Below are 14490 nucleotides of genomic sequence, written 5' to 3'. Positions count from 1 at the left end.
TCATAAAAAGGGTAATCATAAAGTAAAAGGTACCAAATTGAGGTGGGGTATGTAGGTATTACCTGTTTTGGGCCCATTTTTGTTAAAGAACTTTATTAATTATTTGGAGGAAGATGTAAATAGCGTATTAAATTCACAGAATATACTAAATTAAGAGATACTGGGTGTCTATGTGAGATGCTATGTCATCGTAGTGCTGAGCTACAGTACCACAGCATTGGTGGGCACTAACCTTGATGCCACCACTACTGCCCACCACCACTACCCCCCAGTAAAAACAAGCGACTGCACAATAGGGTCGTAAACAACCCGTGCGCTGCTGGGACTGTGCAGTACGAACTGCACACTCGGGGCATGTGTAGATGCGCCCCCTGCAAACACAAATGAGGGTACAGCAATAATACAAAGTAACCAAAGGGGGCAGGAATGTGAGTATAAAACAACCTGAGATTCAACCTGAAACAATAAAAGCCAGTGTGTCTGCAAAAAATAAATCTAAATAAAAATACTCTTTGGGAGAAAAGTGCTTGAAATGCAGTTAGGTTGAAAGAAAAATATTCCAAAGAGAAACAAAAATTAATTAAGGAGCTGAAGGGACTATGTATAAATAGAAATAATGGGATGAAATTGAGCATAGGGAAATAAAGGCTGATTCTCTATTAGGTTTTGAAAAAATCTTCCTAGAGAAGAGGCAAAAGCTCTATTTCTTAGGTCGTTTAAAAATAAAACTGAGAAAACAGACTATTTTGTAGGATAAAGTGTTCAGGGGCAGGAAGATGAACAAAATAAGCCATTCTTATCCTTGATTTTCCAAGAACCTTGGTAAAGATCATGCACGTTTGTACTGTAGTACCATTGTACTATTTATATACCACACAGTAAAAGCCATTATTAAAATCAGGTATGCCCCAAGAACCATTTTCATTTTCTGAAGGGTTCATTAATTCATTTTACTCTACATGAGCAGATAAGCTTGTCAGCCAGTCACATATGCATATACTAAACAGAATCCAGTCGGTATCTCAAATAAAGATCTGAAAGTATAATTATTGTTACTTAGGATAAGAATTCCCAACACTATACAACAAAACAATCCTAACATTTACACATTTATTTCAATTTTAAGTAGAATGTATTAAATGGACTGCCTTGACAACATTAAATTGCAGTTTTTGTGTGTAAAAAATTATAAAATAAACTGGATTATAATTGGTTCTGTGATACCCAAAACAGAGAAAAACAGTTATTCACCAAACTGTAAACATACTATGCTGCAATTACATTTTTCTAGAAATGTCTTTAAATTAAATACTAACAACAGTGCAGTTTTATAGAGAAACAACAAATAAGTGGAAGTACCAATGGAAATGTGCAGATTGTTTTCATTTACAAAAGATAAAATTATGTGCTACCAACCATATGCAAGGAAACACCCACAAAATAAGATGTACCGTAATTAAAACTCAAATCTGCTTGTATTGTTTTTTAATAAAAGCTGCATCTACTGAACAAAGCCCATGTAAACAGGCAGTACCAACAGAGTCAACCTGCAGACCTTTGGAGGTAGGGATGATGAAACTTTCACTTACAACCTGAAATCAGGTCTGTAGTTGTTGCTTTTGCTCAGTACACTCTGTTGTTATGTATTATTTGCCACTTAATTCACAGTTTCATAGTTGGTAGGGTTGGAAGGGACCTAAGCAGATCATCAAGTCCAACCCCTTGCCATGGGCAGGAAAGGATGCTGGGGTCAAACGACCCCGGCCAGGTGATTATCTAGTCTCCTTTTGAAGTCCCCCAGGGTAGGAGTGAGCACCACTTCCCTTGGAAGTTGGTTCCAGATCCTAGCCGCCTTGACTGTGAAGTAGTGCCTCCTGATATCTAGCCTGGATCTACTCTCAGTCAACTTATGACCATTACTCCTTGTTACCTAGTAGTGCTTGGGGGAACAGGGACTCTCCCATTGCCTGCTGGTCCCCCCCGGGCCAGTTTATAGACGGCCACCAGATCCCCTCTCAGCCTTCTCTTGTGGAGGCTGAACAGGTTCAGGTCCTGTAGCCTCCCCTCGTAGCCTGCCCTGCTGCCCCCTGATCATGCGAGTGGCCCTCCTCTGGACTCTCTCAATGCTGGCCACATCCCTCCTGAAGTGCGGCGCCCAGAACTGGACACAGTACTCCAACTGCTGCCTGACCAGTGTTGCACGGGGGGGAGGATCAACTCCTTGGGCCTGCTCGTGATGCTCTTTCACCATTCTGGCATGGCTGGAGAGCGAGTAGGTAAAATGGGGACTGGAAAAGATGGGTTGTCACTTGTGATGATGATTTTGGATCTTGAACATATTTATACCTACTTTTTAAAAAGCACTTCTGTTTTTTATGGAAGAGTCACATTTGTAAGGTCACTGCTATCACAGAGCATGAAAACTACCCTAGCATTGTGTTAACATAGAGACTTGCAGCTGCCCTTTTTTTCCCCCTATCTCAATACAGATAAATTTCCATACGAGAAGTTAAGAACTAATTCTTTTTTCCTGTCCCCTAACTTAACCCTCAGGAGTAATCTTTCAACACATTTTAAGTGACCTCCAATGCTGCATACAAAATAGATTGGCCTCCTGACACATGCATCACATAATCTGAATGCGCCTCTTAGAGGATTAAAGTTTGCCTTTACATTTTGTCTTGTTTAAGTGGCATTGTGCTGAGAGGCACAAGTGAAAGAGAATCTCCAAAACACAATTTCCTGTCAGCTGCTTCTTGTTCTAGGAAGGTAATACATTAAATTAGGGTGACCACTCATCCCTAACTGGGCAGGACAGTCCCAAAATGTAAAGCTTAAGTTCCAGTCCTGGGCTGAATGACCCTGAGACAGCATTTGTCCTGCATTCCCCTTGACGCAGTCAAACCATAGCAACTATAATCCCAGTATCAGGTGCAGGGATCTGGGTTTTCCATTCACTACTTGGGCTGGGGTTAGCAAGATGCAAGGGGTGCCACGTGCATGTGTGTGTATGCACACATGCATATTGCCAGCAATACAGCCAGGCAGTGGTAGAGAGCAGTTTTCCCAGTTGCCTGCAGGTAAGTCTATGGAAGGGAGAGGAACACAAGTGATGCGGGGAGAGGTGGGGGGCAGTGTTGGCAGCTGGTGCTAGGGGTGCTGCCCAGCTAGGGTGGTGCATGGGGGTTGGGGTGAGAATGCACAGCCACAGGGCCCGGCCAGGGAGTGGGACAGAGTCCAGGGGGCAGCAGGGGGGGGCGTTGTTTCCCCACCTCTGCACACACTCCCTTGGAAGGAGGATATGGGGGAGGGGCACGTGCCCTCCCAGTTTGTGCACAGGGTGGGGATGGGGTGGGGGATGTGGGCTGCTTGCTATGGACTTGGGGATCCCTGCCCTGCTGCCCTCCCACTGGGGCATCTGTGACCCAGCAGGTGGGACCTGGTACGGGAAGGTGGAGCGGGGAAGCTTGGTGTCCTGCTTTTGCATTTTGAAAAGGTGATCACCCTATAATAAAGTCTTCCCTATTAGTAGCAAATCATTTTCTTTTCTTCTACATTAACTAGTTTAGACAGGCCTTTTTTTCCTCCACTGAGAAAAGATACCAAAGATCCACCCCTCTGTTCAAACAAACTATGCTAGAATATAAAGAGGTATTTGTCTTCCCTCATATGTCTACACATATTTACAGTCCAAGCTACACTCTACTTCATGGGTAAGCATCTGACAAAGTAGGCTGTTACCTATAAAACCTTGTACCTCTCTGAACCAATTAGTCTTTAAGTGCCACCCAGCCCTACCTTCTGCCTAACACACCTCTCTGTCCATTGGATGGTGTGATATTGCACACCTGCGATACAGGAATGTAATTTAAAATGAAGTGCTGTTGCCTAAAGTTCTGTGCATCTTGCACAGAGTCTCGGGCATCTCACAACACTGATAAATTAGAAAAAAAGCACAAAATGTGATAACATGACTGAGGTCTTAGTCCAGAGAGACAGATTAAGGGAAATAAATAAATAAATACAGTTGCATGTCTTTAAAGCCAGGATCTATTAATCAGGCAAATACCTGCAAGGCACAGAAAACAAGAGGAGAAAGGATTTATTTAAAATGATTAAGAATGAGTTAAAGATGACTACTGGCCAGAATTTAGAAAGAACTAGCAGCCTGAAGTTTTCAATGGTGAAGTCAGCTAAACTGTAAGAGCATGCATAAAAAAACCAGGTACCCAATCTATGGGCTTAAGAGTAAAGTAGAAGAAAACTAGTTTTATGGAAGAAATCATACTGTATTAGTGCAGGAGGACAGCATAGATAATCTAGGAGGTATATACAGCAATCTTGTCATTTATGATTTTTTTCACTGTTTATTTCCTTTGTGGTCTGGAGACTAATGTCAATGTCAGATGGCAATGTAAAATGACTTAGTAGGCAAGGCATACTTCCAGAACTACCTCGGGAAGATCATTTTAGTTGGAAAGCATATGACTAAATTTTAATATCTAATTTTTATGTAGTACATTTTAAGAGTAAATATGAATGACAGGTAATGTATAAAAAAGTATTAGCAAAGATAGTCACTGTTAGCAGACATTCTCTGGGATCATTTGTTTTTTAGAATGTGGAAAAAAAAATCACACATAGAGCCTTATTTATCATAAAAATCAGTAAAAATAGTTCATTTGGCCAGCTATGGAATGCATGGGAAAAGCATAAAATTACTACAACTGAACATAAGCAAAAGTGCAATGAGAGTCAAAGTTAAGACAGTGATGATAAAACTCTGGGTATAAAATTTGATGAAAACAAGGTAGAGCACATAAAGGTGAATAAATATTTCTTGACATTGTCTGTCCTTGCACTGAATTTCTATCAAGTTATTAGCAGTACAACAAATATAAGACAGGCACATGGAGTCAGAAGAGAACTCCTGGAAATACTCCACTTTCCCCTTATCTACCACAAAAAAAAAGCTCACTGCCAATGACCTACTCTGTGCACTCTGAAAACAGAAGATAAATGATTAACCAAAATTTCAGTCAAGGCCTACCACATGGAATACAATTTAGAACAAAAAAAATCTACACCTTTTTTGTGTTCTAAATATAGCAGTAAACTCTGTATTTCAAAAAGTTTAACACAGATATTGTTGTAAGAAAATTGCTAGCTTAAATTTCTGGAATTTGCAACAGCTAATAAAGATCATATTAAACCAAATGCATCTATTTTTTTTTTATAGGCAATGAAAAACATGGAGAACTTGAGGCACTGGAAACGGGAGATAGAGTCACAAGTCAGAGTTTGTATGCCCAATTAAGTCAGCAGTGACCAGGAAAATTACTACACTATATAATGTCATTTTAGAGGCCTATGTCAAAATGGCTTACAGAGAGGTCAAGTACTGAATGCACTCTGGAGGTGAAGTACTCTTACAATTAAAAGTTATCCCTTTGGCTTAGAGTTTAGGCTCAGAGAAGAAAAATCTTTCCCTCCTGATTCCCTACAACAAGTCTCTGAAGCTGCACCTATGCGAGATATTTACTGTGCAGTAGGCTAATTAGCTGGGCAGTAAACAATGCATGTCTACATGTGCATTCCTATTAAATTAAAGTAAACTAATCTACTCTGCAGCAGGGTAATACTTGTAAAGTACTTGTAAAGTACTGTTCTGCTGTGGAGTTTTTTACTCTGCAGCAGCCGTTGTGTAAACACTGACCTGGCTGGCTGGTGCACAAGGGTGCTTCAGTGTGGAGGCTGCTTGCCAGCTAGCCTCATGCTGAAGCTCTCTCCTCCCGCAACCAGCCATTGCACAGCATTCCCTAGGGCCTCTGACAGCTGGGGCTGCTCTGACTTGGCTCAACATGCTGTGGTCCCAGGTGCAAACAGCCGGGACCAAACAGCTCCAAGATTTATTGCTCCACAGCTAAAATATATCGGAAAGACGCGCACCCTTCTTTTATCTGGAAGATATGTATTTTAGCTGCTTTTGGAAAAATAAACTTCACTGATAAACAATAAAGAAATATTTCTGTATCTCCTTGCTTGCTTCTGATATCTGACACCTCCAAGGAAGATCAGCCTTACCTGCACATCAAAGAACAACTCATACAAAAAAACTCTCAGGGACCCAGAGGAATATATGTCCAGCTTCAGGTTCCCCTGTGCAAAATGAAGTTTATTTTCTACCTAACAGGATTTTTACAATCTTTGATTTCTCCTCAGCCTGAAGAAGGATGCATGTGCCTGGAAGACTGCAAAGAGTGATTTTAGTTGTTGCTGTTTTTAGTTGGTCTAATAAAAGGTATCACCTTTGAACCAAGAGTTTTAGAGTTTTGTATTTCTTAGGTGCAATCAGTAATTTATGTTGAAGTGACTGACTGAAGATCAAGGCACAAGCAGAAGTGATGTGGGTGTTTTTTAAGTGTGGATTAAAAATATACTGGAAAATAAACCTAAAAACAATCATATTTGGCCTACAAGCAGAGACTGCCTAATTTTAAAGGCAACCCGAGTGCTCATTCTTTTATCTCCTATGAAGCCTCTGAAGGAAGAAGTACTTTAATATGATCCATCCGCTTTCTGATAAAACACTGGATTTTACGACTTTTAAAAATATCCTTTGTTGCTTACTGAATAGGTTTGTATTTGAAAAAAAAACTTTCAAAACTTAAAAATACTTCTAAGAGCTCCCTCTGCCTGCCTCCTTCTGAAATGAACAAAATGCTGTCATGGTGGGAAAGATAATGATTGCATTAGAAAACAAACAATGTGATGAAAGAATCAATTTCAAATCACAAACAAAGTCCAACTGCACTGTAGAGGGGAAGGCAGTGGAGGTCATGGCTGCATACCGAGAGGTTAATCAAAAAAATATAGTAGAATGGTAGAATATAACAGAAGAAGAGTAAGCAACCCAAATCAACAACAATATTTGAACCATGGCAGTGTTATTTCATAATCACAAATTCAACCCAAATCAGGCACTATCAACCGGCAGATTCTGCAGTCTTTGTTTTGAAGATAATTTACTTGCCTATGACCCACAGAGCCTGTATGGGTACATGTTACTGGCTGCTCATTTAAGTTATAATGTATCACATACTTAATTAACGTTACTTTTTCATGGAAACAATTATTCTAGCTGTCATCTGAATTTCTGGGGAATGCATACGGGAAATGAGGTGCTGTGAACAACAGGAAATAGGAAGAAGGAAGTGGGTTCATGGCATCATGAACCTTCTGATATGGTTACAATTAGAATGAAGGGAGCTCATTCAGGCACCCAGCCATGAGTAAAGGAGATTGATCTGCACCATCACTAATTGGAAATGAAGAGTGCCTTTCATGACAAGGAACAGGAATGAAGGCTAGTATGACAGCAAATGAGAGGAAAAGTTAGTTCCTCCAAAAGTGAATGTGCGAGGTGTCATGGACATAATCCAGTTATGATGATGCAGAGGCAGCCGAAGGTCAGGGCTAACGGGACTAAGCCCCCACAAATTGGGCTGGCAATAGCGCCACTGTTGCCGCAGCACTGCACCTAGCACCCCTGCTGCATGCTCCTCCACTGCCACATGCTCAGCACCAGTGTGCGCCAACTCCAAAATGGCCCTGTAGGAGGGAAAGTCAGGGTCAGGTGGGCATGTTCCACACCACCTAGCTCCCTCCCCCCACAAATAATATTTTGTAGGGCTGCTTATGTTAAAATGTGATTCAAAATATGGAAAAGTTAAAGAACATTTGCTTTGGGCATTTATAAATTGGCTTATGTCGGTCCCCAAGTACATCCCTAAATATTACTTTTATTGAAAAAAAAGCCCCATGAGCCTTTGTGGTAAACTATATCTACTTAGTTTTCAATCTGAATTATTATATCGTTTTTTCCAGTGGGATTGGCCCTTGCTTTATTTATTGACAGGTTTTAATCCTACAACTCATAGGGATTCATAGCTGCTGACATCCAGCTTTGTTAGGGGAAAGTTTCTGATCCTATCAGGCCTAGCTAAACGTGGATTTGTGAACAACAAAATATGTACCAGCGATGCTGCTCTGTGTACTTTGCCATCTGTATCAATCTCCCGTATCAGTTAACATGATAATAAAATAAAGCATTTTCACTGACTGCAGCCTTGCATAAAGGAATCTAAGAACATTTTCTGTTACATAATGAGCTGTCTTTTAATCATTACTCAGAAATGACATAATAAATAATAAACATACCCAGCCAAAACCTGAGAAGAAAAGCTGATACTGCCAATGAGTTAATCTCTTTGCCAAGGACAGAAAGAGCAGAGGCATGTGTTGGTTGGGACCACTCCACTTGTATTACTAAGAGGGAGGGCAGAGGGAAGAGCGAGGGGGGGAGGTGCAAGGACATCCAGATCATAGATATTGCTGTATGTAAGAAGTGGAAGAAGTATGGACAAGCACATAGAGAATTTCTCTTTCTTCTTCTGATTCCATACCTGCTGCCATCCCAAATTCATTTTTTTCTCACTTGCTTATTCCAAATTCATGCCACTACCTATAGCATAAAACCTCTCTAACACATCTTTAAGTGAAATTAATTTGGAACTTGTCTATAAAGGGTTGAGAAGGACTCTAGTTAGCCCTTTATACCAGTAGGTTGCAGAGAGTGTGGGCACAGGGAAAGAAGAGGAGAAGCGCAACACAGAATTTAGGATGACCTGTTAAAGCCTAATGCTGCTTTTTTCTGTTCTATTTTAATTTTTTCTTTAGTTGTGTCCTACAGTAGTTCGACTTATGCCTTGTGCAATTATACCACTTGGAACATAACTTATTAAGCAAAATTTATAGAATAAATAGGAAATACCTTAAGCTAATTATTTCAGTTAGTTTCTAGAGTCTCTGAGAATACATCCTCTCTTTTCTTCCATATAAAGTTCAGTCCCATATTAAAAGTTTCTTCTTTCCCTATCCCTAACCCTGATATACAGCAGACATGAGCTTTGAAGAAGACTAGAATAGTCTATTAGCAAATGACATCTCTTGCAGTTATCTGATTTGAAAGTCTATTCTGTATCCCCCACTAACTACACTGAAATAGTATAGATGGCAGAGTAAGAAGACTCAATATCATTATCAGAAGATAATGTGAAAAACTTTCTATTGGCATTCCTTGTTTTTCTTTTTATTCCCTAGTCTCAGAAGACTTAACACAGATTTTTCTTAACATGTTAATTGTATTGTAAAAGCACATTTCCCTTTTGCAAAATAAATAATAGGTAAATTAGTGGGATGTGTACAAAATATTGACAGCCTGATACTTTATAAATATCTCCCTCAAACAAAATCCAAGAAAGATTTTTTACTAATTATCACAGACATGCAGTCTTGTTTCACAGTAATATAACTAGTTTCCTGTCTGATACAGTTAGGGCAGGCTGCTTCATGGAGCTTAACAGATCACTATAAGAATACCAATGAAATCTAAAACAAACATACTTCTTAGTATTAGATGTATTCTTTTTATGACAAAAAAGAAACTAGAACTTTGTTACAAGAAAAAAGATTAGATAAAAAGCTCCATTCTAAAGAAGAAAAGGTAATCCAGTATACATAACAACAAGGTTTGGGTTTTTCTTAATGAACACTGACACATTCACTTACTTTCTGGCCTGTTTCCTGTGATCAGAGTCTTGTGTTTAATTTCTGCGAAGATTTGCTAAGATCTTTGGCAGTTAGCTGATATTTAATTAATTTTAACTTCAATCTATCTATGTTATTAAGTTGGTCTGGTCCTGTCACCTGAGTCCCCCTCTATGTGTTACAGGTATTATGCAATTAACTGGTTAATTACCTTGGCCATGGAGAGACATTCAAAAAGTCTGAGCCTGAACTGATTCAATCTTTGTAGGTTGATCTAACCTAGCCAGGCTGAATCAGTTTACAACTATACAGACATCCCAGAAATGCATGCACATGCCTGCAGTGGCTCAGGCTAGATGTCAGGGGGCGCTAGAGCAGCCCTCCCTGCCCTTCCATAGTGCTGAGCCGGTGGGGGGGCAGGCGCTAGCAGGATGTTCTGATTTGGGAGGGGTTGCCCCTCTCCTCACCAGCCCAGGAGGGAATTGATAACACGGTGCTTATTACCACTAACTTAGTGTTTATCAGCCTATTAAGAAAACAGCAGAGGGACATTACCAGCTACCCACTGATTCGGCCTTTGTCCTGTCACAGCACGGATCATAGCCAGCATGTGGTCTACTAGCTAATGCTGAAAGGTATCTATGTAAGGCAGAGGGGATGGGGGAATAATCCCTGATTAGCAGGGAGTGGGGAGGGGAAGTGGGGAGACCAGGGCGAAGCTAGCAGATGCCTGTAGCCTCTGCTGAGCTCCAGCCAAGGGTGCAGAGGGGAAGGGGCAGCAACCAGCACCAACCAGCCCCAAGAACATGCTGGGATGCTGGGGGAGTCTGGTTTAACTTAAATAAGCAAGAGGTCTGGGACAGACATCACATCGGTTTGACCCAAATCAGTTAAGTCTGATACTACATTCAACCAGGTTTATCTCAAACCAGTGTCAGCCATTTTTAAAATGGTTTGTGCGCACTGAACATCTGTTCTGTTGCAGGTTTAAACTGGTTTCTGATCACTTAAACTGTTTTATGTGTAATGTCTGTCCCTAGCCCTTAAGACCAGCTACACATGCAAAATAGCTATCCCGCCATAAAAAGTTCCAACCAGCTATAACATTAGACCTTAAAAATGTGTGCTAACTTTATAGCTGGTTGATATCAACCTTTAAATTCCATGTGTAGCAGGGTCACCCCTATGGCTGGGAGCCCCATCCCCTGCCATGCCCTGTGTGGCACAGCAGAAAGTAAAACTGTGTGGATCACACATTAGATCACACATTAGATCCCATCATACCTTTACCTGTATGTGTTGAGGGGGCCTCACTGGCTGTCCATCTTCCCCAGTAATACTTACTTCACCCACTGTGATATTGGAAACTTTCAATCAATCCTCACTCCCAGTTCAATTTCTCAAAAACATAGCTAAAGAATCCTTTGAAAGCACCATCAATGCCATAATCAGCAAAAAAAATCGTGCATTCTCACATCCACATTCCATACCAATTGAACAATTGAGGGTTTATTTTCATATGATGAGTTTTTACCTTTTACTGTATTGATATAATAGGAAACTTTGATCTGCTGTATATATTAGGCAAGAACTATTGCCATAAGTTTAATGGAAATATATGTAACAAGTTACACCCTGCTTCCTAGGTTAAGCATAACAGATAACCATACTTTTACCTAACTGGATGTAGGACTGGGTCCTTAAGTCGCTTATAGTCTATGGACTTTAGTGGTGGCAGAGTTGATTTTAAAACACTGAGCCCATTTTAAAAGACTTCTTGCAACACACTTTTAGATTTTGCTATTTAATTACTTGTTGGAAGAACCTGTCTAATTTTCATTAAAACTTCACGGTTTAAAAATTTCACCACCAGGATGTCAGCAACAGCATTGTGACAGCTTAAGCTAGAAAAAAATCCAATTTGAAACACAGCTTCATGATCAACTGGTCACAAAAATTCTCTGTGTTTTTACTACGTATTAAGGTTTCATGTGAGGGCATGCCACTTGGTCAGATGTATGAAGATTTCATTTGAATAATGGGTTTCCTTTTTTAATGTACTATCTGAGCACTCCTTTAAGATTCACACCTTATTACTTTCCCCAACTTACATCCTTAAAGCTAGAATTCTCCCCAGATCCTGCTTTCATATAAATTAGATCTCTAAGAACAAAGGTTTGGGTAAAACCCCTCACCCCCTCAAAAAATAGATTTTTTTCCAAAATAGATGGTATGGTAGATAACAGAGCTATCCATGAGCAGGAATAGCTATAAAGTGGTTAAATTTGTCATCATTAGGGAAAAAAATCTCTCTATGAAAGGAACTGAAGAACTTATAAAACAATGGATATCTTTTACCTGGGCAAATCAATCTCTATAATCCAGCAAAGTTTGCAAGATTAACTTAAAATGACATACTGGAATTGGACATTTTGCCTCATAATGGTAAAACTTACAGTGATTTTTTTCAAAACTTACAGTTGAAGTCAATGACTTATGTGGACCCTGAGCATTGCTAAAATGTGCTCCCACTAATTTATTTCAGTCTGAGTGCTTGCTGTTCTCTGTTGTAAGTTCTGTAAATACTATGGTTCATAAAGAGCCAAGATTTTATTGGTGTCCATATATAATTTTAACTACAATGTAATTTTCACTGTGGTCTCAGATGCAATTATTATTTGCCTCATGACAATGAAAAATATTTTCCTCCAATTCTGTTGTGTCTAATTTTAGCGTCTTTTCTTGATATATTTATTTTTACTTAAGAATTAGTTTTCTATTTCCCCTAAACTGTGAACTGTGAACAACTTTATTAATTCTTACTTTAGATTTTTCTTCTTTGTTGCAGACTAATACACTGGCAACCAAAGAGGGTGAAATGAAGAGAGATGAAAAAGTAAGAAGGGGGCACCAATAGCAAGGACAGAAAGGTCTGAATTACAGATAACAAAGCAAGTCTACACCACATAGATTTTATACAAAAATTGAAAAGAAAATGAATCTAACATATGCATCTGTGAATCAGTTGTTATTTCTAATATAGAATTAAAAATTCTTAAAAATAATTACTACAGTTCAGTTGGATAAAATCATTCTTTAGAAAGACACATACCATGTGTCAGTGAAAGACTCTTTCAGATGGGAATATCATTAGCAGTAGCAGCACACTTCTGTTCTTGTTCTAATGTATTGATATTATCAAGACTAGGCTGTATTGCAAAGAAGAAAAAAATGAACAGTATTGATTCTGGTGTAAAAAAATGATTATCAGATGAAGCTTTCCCATATCTGGACTTCTAGAATACCATCTGTATTTAGACAGCTATTGAATTTCAACAGGTAGAAATAATCCATTTTCAGTATAAAATGCATAATTTAGCCTGGAGACAAGGGATGAAAAATGTATTTATGTTTCTGCAGGGAACAAAAGGCACCAGAATGTGGACCTATCCTATAACACCCTTCCCAACTATGGTACAAGCCAAGGAAATAGAATGGGGTAGTTCCTCAACCAGGTGAGTTGGGGCTTCAGAAAACTTCCAAACACCAGCATCTCCACATCACAATATACATTTTTGTTATCTCCTTGTCTTTAGTGGTTAGGTAAATTTAATGGCCTTGTAGAACGGTTTCCATCAGAAAGAGAAATCAATTATACAAGTCAGAAATATCCCTGTTATAATTCTATTTGTTTACAAATATTTCCACATAATGTTCTGTTTCCCTGAGCAAGAAGAAAAAAACCAAGAAGCACTTCCTTGCTCAGAAATCCCCAAAACTTGGCAGTGCAATTAGCTGTCTCTCACATTCACCATTCCTCAAAGCTCCTCTCCTTTCAGTTCACCCAGGTTGCAATTGTATCTCCAGGCTTTTGTGTTTGTAACCAGGGAACCCATTCAATCTACACAGCTTAGCTCTCACTTGTAATGCTGCCCAGTCATTGGGCATGGGCTCCATTGTTTGCAGTTGTCTTCAACACAAAAAAAGGCCTGACTGCTCTTTCTTTTGGGCTGAAAGAGGATGGCTGGCACACTCATTGGCTTTAATGAGGTCTGTGATCGTTTTGGACACAAGACTCCAACCTTGGTTGACAGAAATTAGAAAATATCATTAAACAGCTCTAACTGGTGAGTTAGGGGGAAATAAAGCGCCCATAAAGCCAAGAATTTTCTTTTTAAAGAGCAAGTATTTTTTAATATATACAAAAAAGAATGATGTCTCCAAGATATATGGCTTAAAACTGATTCATTTGAATGGAGCAATACAGTGCATTTCCCCTTCCAGCATTTGCTGGAAACTAGACTAAAAAAATCTTTCTTGACTAGTAACGTCCATTTAGAATTTATTTTATGCCACAAGAAAGTAAGGGGAATTTGAATTGAGAGTGAATTTGGATACTATGTTAATATTTGTTTTATTAATGCATTTTTATAGTTTGCCTTTCAATTAATTGAAGTTGGCTTTTTCAAAACAAGGTGCACTAAATCCCTGCATTTATTTGCAAACCACAGAACTGTGCCTGGGAGACTTTCCCTGCTCATCCACACAAAGGGAGATCACCTAACTGTAAATGTTCCAAAGAGATCAAAACTTGGATTAATAACATTATTCTTCCAGGGAACAAGCATCTTAAGATGTAAAATTAGCACCTATTAGGGGACTACACTGCTATTTATAGTAACTGTAGCGCACCCATTACTAGCCCCTCTAAGTAGGGTTTAAAAGGTATATATACCACACTCTAGCAGATATATAATGCTCACTGTATAAGTTAGGTTTGACACATCTTATTTCCACTTCCTACATGAAAACTCCACACACTGCTTTGAACTCACTGACAACCTCGGCCCAAGAAGCCAAGAAATGCAACGGGCTGTAGCA

General features: G+C 39.4%; 1 protein-coding gene and 1 long non-coding RNA gene across 3 annotated transcripts in view; one reads left to right on the top strand and one right to left on the bottom strand.

Annotated features, from left to right (window-relative positions):
* Positions 1-14490, bottom strand: part of FER (FER tyrosine kinase) — a 373188-nt gene that overhangs the window by 35923 nt on the left and 322775 nt on the right. The gene's annotated exons all lie outside the window — the stretch shown is intronic.
* LOC149868300 (uncharacterized) overlaps positions 1-14490 on the top strand; it is a 148633-nt gene that overhangs the window by 131611 nt on the left and 2532 nt on the right. Inside the window, exons 3-4 of the long non-coding RNA XR_016441217.1 lie at positions 12458-12505; positions 13030-13124. This is a non-coding gene — a long non-coding RNA (uncharacterized LOC149868300). The remainder of the gene's footprint in view (positions 1-12457; positions 12506-13029; positions 13125-14490) is intronic.

This window comes from Crocodylus siamensis, chromosome 3 (assembly GCF_052110815.1).
Source record: "Crocodylus siamensis isolate JL-2025a chromosome 3, ASM5211081v1, whole genome shotgun sequence".
NCBI classification, from domain to species: Eukaryota; Metazoa; Chordata; order Crocodylia; family Crocodylidae; genus Crocodylus; species Crocodylus siamensis.
Note: the sequence above shows the minus strand (reverse complement) of the source record. Positions and strands in the feature narration are given on the sequence as shown.